The 12,455-nt window shown below is 41.5% G+C and overlaps 1 protein-coding gene across 6 annotated transcripts in view; it reads right to left on the reverse strand.

Annotated features, from left to right (window-relative positions):
* Positions 1 to 12,455, reverse strand: part of PTGER3 (prostaglandin E receptor 3) — a 224,411-nt gene that overhangs the window by 193,353 nt on the left and 18,603 nt on the right. The gene's annotated exons all lie outside the window — the stretch shown is intronic.

The raw sequence follows: 12,455 nt of genomic DNA on the forward strand, positions 1-12,455 counted from the left end.
GACTGTAAATTCCTGGAGGGCAGGATTTGGGACCATTTTTCCTCCCACTATTAGTATATTCCCAATACTTAGACCAATACTTAATAGATAGTGCTCAATACATATTTGTGAAAAAATATATGATGCATATATGAATATATGATACGTACCATGTATTAATATATTTAATGAAAAAATATGTGTGATTTCTATAGGAGCAAAAAATGAAGTTTCACAGACATCTGAGAGGTTTTGAAGCTCGTTAATAATCGGAAAAATGCAAATTGTGAGAAAACAAGAAGTCATTTTACACCCACTAATTTGACAAAACTGAAGAAATGAGACTTTTCCAAATGTTAGTATGGATGTGGAGCAATAAGGGCTCTTTCACACACCACTAGCTGGGACGTGAACTGGAGCAACCTGCCTGGAAAATACAATGAGCACATTTCATCTGTTACCTGCCCGCAGTCCTACTCCCAGGTATATTCCATCCTGAACTCCTGCACCAGGAGCTGTATATATAGCTGTTCATTACAGTGGCACTCACAATACCAACCAACCAACAAAACAGAAACACCCCAAAGCCAAACACGGGTTCACATCTTCAAGCAAAGAAAGGCGCTGACGTTATAACTGGCTCCTAAATTCACCTTTCTAATGGTGCACAACTATTAAGCACTTGAAATGTGGCTGGAACAAATTGAGATGTTGGAAGATATAATTATTATATAATGAAATGATAATATTTTTGATATGTTGTATCGAAAAATGTATTATTAAAATCAGCATCGCTTCCTTTTTTTTTTTTTTTTTTTTACTTTTTAAAAAATGTGACTACCAGAAAATGTAGGATTATATACGGGGCTTGCATATGTTGCTCATGGTACGTTCTATTGAACCCAAGATCTCTCTTGAAGCCTGCACTTACTTGGATGTCTGTCCTTAGGTCACACAAATAGAAGTCACTATCCCTGAATGAACAAAGCACCCAGACCACAAGCCCAGAATCCCACAACGGCACTTGTTTATTATACAGTCATCCTGGCCCCACATGCCAGTTATCTTCCAATCTTTCTTTGGCCTCATCCTCTTCGATGCCTTTTGCTCATATTCCAACTTCATCCTGGTTCGGCAACTCCACTCATCTGAATCGCAGCAATAATAGACACCCAGATGGTGACACAGATGTCATCACATCACAGATTCAGCATCCTAACTAGATTCCAGCTATGAAAACTTCAACTTAGGGACGCCTGGGTGGCTCAGCAGTTGAGCATCTCCCTTTGGCTCAGGGTGTGACCCTGGGGTCCCGGGATCGAGTCCCACCTCGGGCTCCCTGCATGGAGCCTGCTTCTCCCTCAGCCTGTGTCTCTGCCTCTCTCTCTGTGTTTCTCATGAATAAATAAATAAAATCTTAAAAAAAGATCAAAAATTTCAACCTGGTCTTTTTGGACAAAATTGGCCCACAGATTCTTAATCCAATCACTGGCAAAGGACACAGAAATTTCCAGGTTTCACTTAGAGGACAAATTCATCCCCGGGGCTTACACCATGGTCCTTGACCACAGTACCACCTACTACCTGAACAAAATTATGGTTCTATAAACAGATAAGAACAAGGGAGTGGGAAGGCAACCTGCAGTCATATATTCTTATTCTAACTTCTTCCAAAGGGATTTTTTCCAAGGGATTTATTCAGTAAAAGTAAAAACAACTGTATAAATAAGTCAATGTTCAGCAAAGCATTATCTACACTTGTAAGAAACTGTAAACACATAAATCTCTAACATCAGGAGCAAAGCTTAGTAAAATATGGCCTATTTATATAGTAGTACATGTAAGCATTAGGTGAAGGCAGAATATAGATAGTTTATGTACGTAAAGCTATATAGTTATTATAATTAAATTATGTGAAATACATAGACTTGTGGAAGGCAACGGAATTATTATTATGAGACGATAACTTACCATTAAACGAGCATTAAATTATTTTTAAAAACTGTGTGTACTTAAAACCACTTGCAGCAATGAATGAAAGGCTTTTCTTTAAAGGAAGCTGAAGATAACTGCCTTCATTAATAAATACGAATTATCATATGCCAATCTAAAAAAACTAAGTAAATGTACATCAGGATATTCTGATGCTGGGTCTCAGTCCTGTGAACAGAATGCCACTCTCGGGGTGCACACAGGTGGCCGCCAAAGGCATCCACGACTCAGCCCCTGGGACCTGTGCCTATGTCATCACACGTGACAAAAAGGCCCCCTGCTGATGCGATTCACCCTTGATGTGGGGAGACTTCCCTGGGTGACCTGGGTGAGCTCAGTGTCATCACGTAGGTCCTTAAACCCTGAGGCTTTTGTGCAGCTGCGGTAAGAGGGAGCTCTGTGGGCAGGAGCACGGCCAGAGGCATACAACACTCCAGACCCAACACACGGGACGGGACCCACGAGTTGAATTAAGGAGTGGAGACGGCTTCCAGAAACCGAAAAAGGGAAAGAACCAAGTCTCCGGGTCTCCTTCAGAGCTTCCAGAAAGGAATGCAGCCCCGTGGACACCTCGATTTTAAGCCAGTGGGATCCACGTTAAGCCCCTAACACAACTGTAAGAGAACTCGGTCTCGTGTTAGGCCATACGTGGCTACTAATCTGTTAGGGAACAACAGGAGACACTGGGCTCCCAGCAGACGTGGAGAGGGCACAGGGAGGAGGCCGATGCTTGAAAATGATTTACTGACTCTCAGACATAAAACATCTCAGCAAGCCCGTTTACTTTGTTCACTTTCTTAAGAAACTTTCTTTTTTTTTTTTAAGATTTTATTTATTTATTCATGAGAGACACAGAGAGAGAGGCAGAGACACAGGCAGAGGGAGAAGCAGGCTCCATGCAGGGAGCCCAATGCAGGACTCGATCCCGGGACTCCAGGATCACACCCTCGGCCCAAGGCAGATGCTCAACTGCTGAGCCACCAGGTGTCCCTAAGAAACTTTCTTTTAAACATAAGGTAAAAGTAAGCTTCATCCCAACTCCTGCTTAAATAACCTCAATTTCTAAACTTGCATCATGTACAAGTGAACTCTCGCTATTCTAGTAACATCAGTTAAATTTCAGTGTGTTTGATAAAAAGGTATAAATTCATATTTTCAGTTTGCCTTTAAGAAAAACATGTGTTTACTAATTCTTTTTTTTTTTCATCCTCCCTTTTATAAACTATTGGAAAGGTTGTATCTTGCTCTTTTAATCCCTCACCTCATCCAACAGTTCAACATATTTGATGGCCCACCATCTTCCAGGAAGTGCTCTGGGCCTGGTCTAGAATGATCTAAAAACTCGGGGCGCCTGCGTGGTCCAGTTGGTTAAGGCTCCGACTCTCGATTTCCACTGAAGTCATGACCTCAAGGTCATGAGATCGAGCTCCACGTCAGGCTCAACACTCAGCGTGGAGTCTGCTTGAGATTTCCTCTCTTTCTCTGCTCCTGTTCCCCACTCTCGTGCTGTCTCTCTCTCTTTCATAAATAAAATCTTTAAAAAAGAAACTCATTAAATTACTCTTCATTTTTTTAATAAAATAAGGTATAAAAATGTTTCTACTTAGAATCAGGAAAATTAACAAAATTAGTAATTAAAATGGGACTTCAGTCATTTTACACAGTCCTCCTTCATTATTTTAAAATTAGTTTTTATGGGGCTAATAATTTTAAATTATCATTGGGCTGATATAGGTTTCATATGCCTACGTTGATTAGTCCTCTGTAATTTCCCATAATTCACTATGGACAATGCAGTGATTATGAAATTAGGAGACCAAGCTCTGTAAGCAATAGCTGGCGCACAGGGAGAGACACTCCAGCTTTTCCTGGAAATTATGAGCTGTGCAATAGGACAGTAACTAGAATTACAGGCAGTAAGCATGATACTGAGATTTCCAAATGTCCACGGGGATGGAAGTGGGGCTCCCAAGTCCATCTAATTTTGAACATAAATGCAAATTAACATCCATCTGTTGGTTTCCCTATATTTAAGGAGCTTACCAGCAATTACAGTTTTTGCAGATCTTGTTCAGACGCTCAGACTTTGGGAGAAAACCTTTGGCATGAATATGCAGATTTCTGGTGGAATTAATTTTTCCTATTAGTTCCACTTAATTCCTCACACAGGGAAAAAGAGACAAACAAAAACCAGGGTGCTTGGGCAGCACAGAGGCTACTTTTCTTAGCAGATGCATGAACGCTCTCTGCATGACCGCTCCTCTGAACAGCCTCTCACCATGATCTGGTCAAGGGACCGGGAAGGTTAATTCTGGTGGCCCAGGACGTAGCCCTTCGGCCAGCGGCGACCTCAGACTCCACGCGATTGTCCCTGCGTATCAGCAGGAATAGAGAGCCCCTCCCGCCCCCCATAACCAGGAACACCACCGTCTCAGCGTCCCCTAAACCCTCCGTCCCTGCCGAGGGTCACGGGCAACTAGTGTGCTCCACCTAAAGGTAAAAAGCGACCTCTCTCTTCCCCAGTGATCGTGACCTCGTACATGTACACAGCGCTACGCAGGGAGGCGGTTCTTAACACTCTGCCTTTGGATTTTGTTTTCTTGCAGCAGGATTTGCAACCACACGTTTAAAAATCTTCAGTGCCTCGCTTCTTAATTCAAAAATGCTTTGAGTTATAGGTCATAAATATCTATTGAACATGATAAGTGAGCAAACCCAGAAAAATTAACTTGCGGGGGAGGGAATAAAATTGGTAACTTGCCCTCAGGCTCCATTTGGAAGCTTTTTAAGCGTTTCCACTTTATTCCTAATGTGCGTGTATAAGAGAATTTTCCTCAGAGCCAATTTTTATCTACGATGTTTTGTTTTTCATAATCCTCCGTGGTTAGGCTTTGGGAGAGTAACCTGCTTTACTGGAAATGCCCTCTATCATTTGATAAATGTACTATGAAATATACGCTGAAACCAGTCTGGGCCCTTTAAATCACATAATGACATAATTTGAAGGATTATCATGGGAAGAAGCTTCACTGTAGATTCAAGAAATAATTGCAGTCTTGCCAGTCTGGTTACAACTCTGTTCTCGGGCTCCCAAACCATCTCAGTACTCTATACTCCACTGTCTCAGAAGCTTCTCCTGCCTTATCGAATCTCAAAGCTGAATATAAACAGCTCATAAACATGTTTTTAAAAGGTTACTAGAAGTCGCGTTATTTCATCATACTATTATGTAATTTCATAAAATTTTTCAAAACAGTGATGAACTAAGAATCAGAAAAAATAGATTGTACTGCTGGCTCCGCCACCCTGCGTGAGTTTAGGCAAAGCCACTTACCCTCTATGCTTTCATAAACCCACTAGGAAACAAAAGTGCTGGCCCAGGAGGCCCCTTCCATATACCTCTGTGGTTAAGTTTTTTTTTTTTTACGAAGTTCTGCAGCAAGGCTGAAAAGTGAACAAGGATTTAATGCGAAAACGAGAAGAACCCAAAAGGTAAAAGGGTGGAAACAAAAGACAAAATTTCCCTTCAGGAAAACCCCAAAATGCGTCTTTTGGAAAACAGAGGACGCAGGAAAGTCACGAAGTTAGAAAATGGACAAACGAAAACTACAAGGGGCTGGATTCATAAAGCTTTTGGGGAACATATTTTTTAGAAGTAGCTGACTTCGGCAAACACACTGACCAAGAGTTAGAGACCCACCATGGATCTGACTCAGCTCTGCGTCTAGGCTGGGGACCAGTTACCTAACTTTGGATCTTAACGTCTCCCTTCTCCAGAACATGATTAATACGTGTTTACTGAGTATCTGCTCCATCTAGTAATGCAGCTGCAAAAATTAAAATGAGGTGAGAATAATTAAAGTCTTCGATACACAAATTATACATCTTCCCAAGCCCCAGGCTATTGCCCTATTGCGTATGCTTCCAGAAGAGAATGATCTGACGTTCAGGGATGGAACAGCGGATGCTTGCAGAATACTAGGGAATGAACTGCTAGAAATATATGTCTGCTTTCCTTAAATTTCTGCTCAATAGGGGCACCTGGGGGGCTCACAGTGGAGCGTCTGCCTTTGGCTCAGGGCGTGACCCCGGGGTCCTGGGATTGAGTCCTGCATCGCGCTCCCCTCCCCATGGGGTGCCTGCTCCCTCTGCCTGTGTGTCTCTCATGAATAAATAAATAAAATCTTTAAAAAATTTCTGCCCAATAGACTGTATTTTTTAAAAGGCCAAAAAAAAAAAAACCCCTCAAATTTGAACTTTAAAGATGTTTGCTAACGTAGAACCAATCACGCGATCGCCGCACAGAGCACCTCCAAATCATAAAGAAGCCGCAGGCCGCCACCGCTTTATTTAGTGCCTGGCAATTACCGTCTCCTTTCAGGTAGTACGGACGGTGGCTTCTGTGCGACCGGGCTGCAGTAGAGGCCATTCCCTATGGTACGTCTAGACAAATACCTTTCTGTTAGAACAACAGTCAAAAAATGTCGATGATTAAGTAAGTATTCAGATTCTGGCTGAAAGGGGCAAGTTGCTTCCTTGGATTACAGGTGATAAATTAGGTCTGTGCGATACATGTCAGAAGAGCTCTCTTGACTACATTTCAAACCTGTGTATCTCAGATGCCAAGTGATAAAAGTCTAGAAAATACGTCTCTGCCAAGTTTAAAGAACATTCATCCTTGCAAATACTTAGATTTAAGAGTTTTCTTTTTTTCTGCCAAAATACAGTTTCACCTAAACCCCAAATGCTGAATCCTATCACCCACTCAGAGATCCACTGCACTGGTGACAATCACAGCACACAAACTTGTCCAATCACTGTATCATACACTTGGAACTAACATAACACTGTGTGTCAACTACCCTCAAGACTTTTTTTTTTTTCTGAAGAGTAGTGAAATGATTAAAGAAGGAATCAGAGATGTGGACCAGGTTTTGTGTGCAGGGATATTCACGTCCAAAGAAAACTAGGAAAACTGAAAAGGCCAACAATAAGGCACAGGGCACAGTTCAAATTAATGGGGCATCCACTGATTTGCATAACATACATGTATTTCAATGCTGCCATCTAAAATTACGTTTTTGTTTTTTTGTTTTTTTTGTAAAATTACGTTTTTGAAAAATATTTCATAACACGAAGAAATACTCAGGATGTTAAAAATAAAAACAAATGAGCATTACATAGTATAATTCAATTTTAAAGACATCTCCAGGTGGGAATTAGGGCAATTTCTATTTTCTTCCCCAAATGCTCCATAATAAATGTGTCATCATTTGCACACCTACAAAAGAAGCATTGAATGTAGAGTAGCTGGAAGCATCCATATAAATAATAAATATTAACTATTAAATAGTTGATTGGTAAGATGTTAGTGTCACGATCCAGCCTGGAACCATCACACGGTCATTTATTTGAATTCTTAGGTAGTCGACGTGTGCATAATTTAGCAACTAATAGGTAAACAGTCTGACACTCTATAATTGATCCGAACGTTTAACTTAATCATCAGATTCATCAGATTCATTATGGTTTTATTAAAGGGAATGTGATGTTCAGTGGTCAATTACTGGCTTCTGTGATTCATGGACAGCACAGCCACCACATGTAGAAGAATCTTTCCCTGCGCCGCAGCCAGTACGCAATGCAGGCTGATTGTGGTTCTAACCTGATCTAATAAATTCTTATTTATCTTGATCTCATGTCAAAATGACACTCCCTTCTGGAGCTCTGCTGTGGGAGGACTTGATCTCATCGGGGGATCCGCATAGACACATGTGGTACTTGGGATGAGCACTGGGTGAAGAGGGGCAGGTTGGGGTCTCTCTCCATCCATGGTCTCCGACCTTCCGACCTTGTGTCACCCCCTAGTCACCTCTCTGTCTCTCCTTCATTCACCACAGTGGCTACGTCACACATTCTCCACCGTCCTTCACCTCCCATAGGAAACCCCCTGTTGAGGGGCCTCTCATCTCCTACCACCAAGCTCAGCATCTAAGGCCAACGTTCCTCCTTGCCTCTCATTCAGACAGAAGAGGTGTCCATCCTCTACCTAAGACCATCTCTCCAGGGCTCTATCTGCGCCCCGGATCTCATCCATCACGAAGGCCAAAGGCCTTAGTTTGTCAGTTATCTCTTTCTTGTTTTATCTTTAACTTTTGGCTTTTTCCCAAAAAATCACAGATTCAGATCACATTAACATATCTGAATTTCTCCAACCTCGAGAGAAGAAAAACGCCCCTGGAGTTCTCATCTCCCTACATACACTGCTCCACGAGTTACAGCTGAATTCTCAAGAGTTGTTTCTCTTCCTTATCTTTACATTCATTCTTCCTTTTTAAAGATTTTATTTATTTATTTTTATTCGGGAGAAAGTGAGGGTGAGAGAGCATAAGCCAGGGGAGCGGCAGAAACAGGCTCCCCGCCAAGCAGGGGGCCTGGTGCGCGGCTGGATCCCGGGACCCTGGGATCAGGGCCTGAGCCAAAGACAGATGCTTAAGCAACTGAGCCACCCAGGTGCCCCCTCAGATTGATTCATAAACGTACTCTTGCCTGGCGTCAGTGCCCACAAATCCTCAAGAAGTGCGATGGCCAAGACCACCAACAAGGTTTTCGAAATCCTCTAGACACTTACAAAACTTTCTGGAAACAACCTCTTGCCTAAGACTCAGGATGTCAAATGTCCAAGTTGCCATTTCCAAATATTCCCAAGTATTCAAGCTGCCGTTTGGGTTGATTTCTTACTAATCTTCCTGCCACCTGGGCGATCCTTCGCAGTCTCTTTTATGGCTCCTGTTTCTCTACCCATCCTGAGAATGTCATTGTTTTGGGTTCCAGCTTAAGTAATGGGAGGTTGCCTCCCTTTCTTGCTGTGTGTAGCCCCGGCGGGTGACCTCTTCTAACGGCCTCAAAATCCATCCTTGCGCTACAGGCCACACCTCTTCTCGGAGCTCCAGACTGACTAATTTAGCTGCCTGCAGCAAGCCCAGCTCTGCTTAGGTGTCTTACATCAAATCCAACCGGCTCCAAATTGACATTTTTATCTTCGTCAAAGCTGCTTCTCCACCAATCTTCCCTATTTCAGCGAACCCAGCTCTCTGAAACAGAAACCTAAGAGCTATCCCGGATTCATCTTGATTCATCTCTCGCTGTCTCTCCCTGGCCTGTCTCTCTCCCCATTCCACCTCGTTATCCGTGCTCCTCACACCCAACCGATCACAAAGTCTCCCATTACCTTCTCGATGTGTTTTAAACGATCATTTCTCTCACCTCCACTCCCGCTGACCCTAAACCCGCACCACCCCCCTCTCCTGTCTGAACTACTGCAATGGGCTACTACACGACCTATGACCCTCCATCCCGGGGGCCCCTCCGTGCTGCTTACAGGGGATGCTCTTAAAATGGAAAGTTGACTGTGTTATTCCACTTGGAAAAGTTCTTTCAATACTTCTCATTGTCCTGAGTAAAGGCTTTCAATGAACACCCAAGTCTCCTCACCACCACTCAGCCCCTGCTGAGCTCAACAGCCTAAATTCTCACCATTCCTTGCCCTCACGTCCATATTCCAATCACCCTGAACCTGTTTGAGGTCCTTAAAAGTGTCAGTTCATCTTGCTCCTGAACTTTCACAAACGTGGATCCCTAGGTCTTATAATTCTTATCCTCTCCTCTACTTCACTAATTTCAACCTAGTTTTTGTGTAGACTTGAAATATCAAGTTATTCTGGTGTTTCCCTTGCCAAAAGCCTAGTAGATAAGTTTTGATATAGACTCCCCCAAATTCTCTACTTCCCTTATTGCCCTGAAATATTTGATATTGTTGCTTGTTTTTTTGTTTTGTTTTGTTTTGTTTTTGTCGTTGTTGCTTGTTTTTAACATCAGTCTCTCTTAATAGACTTTGCTATAAAAGTAGGGATGATTTCAGTCTTTTTAGGTGTATCTGAGGAAGGACCTAGCCCAGAATTTATTACATTGTAAATTTATACATATTTTTGAATTAACTAACGAATGGATGAATGGTAGAAAGAGGACTCCTTAGGGTGCCTGGCTGGCTCAGTCCATTAAGTGTCTCCCTTCGGCTCAAGCCATGATCCCGGGGTCCTGGGATGGAGCTCTGCACTGGGATCCCTGCTCAACGGGGAGCCTGCTTCTCCCTCTCCCTCTGCTGCTCCCCCTGCTTGTGCTCTCTCTCTCTGTCAAATAAATAAACAAGATCTTTTTTTAAAAAAAAGAGTAACTCCCTTCCATTTGGGTGTACCAGATTCTAGAATTTTTATCTAATGTACGAATCCACTAATATTTATCCCTACTCAAGTCTTTGTGTTGTTGTTATTGTTGTTTCTGTTATTATAATTAGCCCAGATAACAGCTTCAATTTAGGTACTAATGAATTTTAAGTCCATCTTATCCCTCGTGATTTTAAGTAGAACATTCGAAGTTACAGCAGTAACCTGGAAGGAGCTGGAGGGCTGGGTTGTAGAATCAACAGAAGCAAATATTTAAAATAAAACATACTAAGTCTATGAGAAAGGAAGAATTCTTGGTGTGTATTTAATGACAATTTTTCCAGAAATAGACCTCAAGACAAACCCAAAATAAGGCATGCATACCAATACAGTCTGTAATAAGTCTGTATTAATATCAATTTTTGATATATAGTAAGTCAAATTTCTTTTATTATTGTAAAAATGTCACATAGGATGCTAGTGCTCCTTGCTTATGAAATTCTTGCCCACAAATATGAGACTGTATCCTGTAACTATATTATAAGGAGTACTTAAAATACCCTTCAGAGTCTAAGAGAAAACACATTGAGAGCAGCCTCGTGACACACCTTCACAATCAGTCTTTTCTACACCATGTATGTGCCAGGGGAAAACTATTAAGTGCCATGTGTCACTTACATTATAAATGATAAGCTTTATTTTTCAAAAGGTTCTTCTGAAAAGATTGTGCGTTTTGTTTTCAGAAAATCAGACTTTACAAAATCACTTGAAGTTAGCACTTAAAATTTTGTACCAGGTTTGAGGAAAGTTTAAAGAAGACTGAATTCACATTTCAGGGGATGTAGGAAAATGGAAACTTGTAACTTGTTCATCCTCCATGTCTTCCCCCCTTAGGCTGCTTTTGTCTCATCTGTTGGTTTAGTTGGATTGGTACCATTTGGTCCGACAGCTCAGTAACTAATAAGAACCAGAAGAAAGCAAACATGAGGGCGAAATCTATTTTTCCCATGACTCAGAAGCCAAACTCCTCTGAAGACTATGGATTCCTAAGAGAAGATAACCAAATCCCAACCAAACCCATTAGCTCCCTCTCTCCTTAACATGTGAGCTCCATTAAGGCATTTTTTACCCCACTATTTAGCTTCCCAGGGAAGATCTTCAGCAAATAATTACAAAATCATTCCTATTACTATCTTAGGGACTTTTACTGACTTCATTTTAGTCTGTATTTGATATAAGTATTTTCATAAATGTTTTTACAGGAATTAGTGAATAGATTTTATTGGGATTTCCAGCTCCCTATCCACTGGACCAGAACGGTTCTGTTTTTGTCTGTTTCTCTAAAGAGGTTTTTTTTAAATCGTTTCTCTAGCTAAAGCAATTGGAAAGTCATTGGCCTAATGCAGCTCTGTCCAAAAGAAATATAACTCAAGCCACAAATGAGAGCCACATGTATGCTTTTAAAGGTTTATAGTAACGACATTTAAAAGAAGCAAAGAGCACTGGGTGTTATTCTGTATGTTGGTAAATTGAACACCAATAAAAAATAAATTTATTATTTAAAAAAATTAAAAAATTAAAAAAATTTAAAAAGAAGCAAAGAAACATGTAGAATTGATGTTAGTAAAATATTTTAATTTACCAAATATATCTGAAATACTATTCCCGTATGTAATCAATATAAAAATCGTTGAGGCTTTTTTACTTTTTTTTGTACAATAGTGTTCAAAATCTGATGCGTATTTTATCCTTATATTTGTATTTCACACTCCCAGTTTGGAGTTATCACATTTCAAGTGTCCAGTAACCACACGTGGCTAGTGGCTACCACAATGGACAATGCAGGTCTAGGGCTTTATATTTTTTTCTTTTTTTTTTTTAGAAAGGGAGAGGGAGAGTGCATGTGCATTGTATGAGCTGGGAGTGGGGCGTAGAGGGAGACCGAGAGAGAAAATCTTAATCAGGCTCCACACTCAGCATGGAGCCAATGCAGGATTTGATTTCACAACCCAGAGATCATGACCTGAGCCAAAATCAAGAGTCGGACACTTAACCCACTGAGCCACCCGGGTGCCCCGAGGGCTTTATCCTTTTTGAGGGCCTTTCACATACATTCTTTCAACTAAACTGCATAGGTCTCATCTGTAGTTGGATGAGACCCAACGTTGGCTGCCTACCCAACGTCCATTCTTCCATCTTCCCTTCTCACCACTACGTGGATTTGCATTGGAGCCCAGGTACCCCAGAGTGACTTTATCGCTG

Source organism: Canis aureus, chromosome 8 (assembly GCF_053574225.1).
Source record: "Canis aureus isolate CA01 chromosome 8, VMU_Caureus_v.1.0, whole genome shotgun sequence".
Classification (NCBI taxonomy): Eukaryota; Metazoa; Chordata; class Mammalia; order Carnivora; family Canidae; genus Canis; species Canis aureus.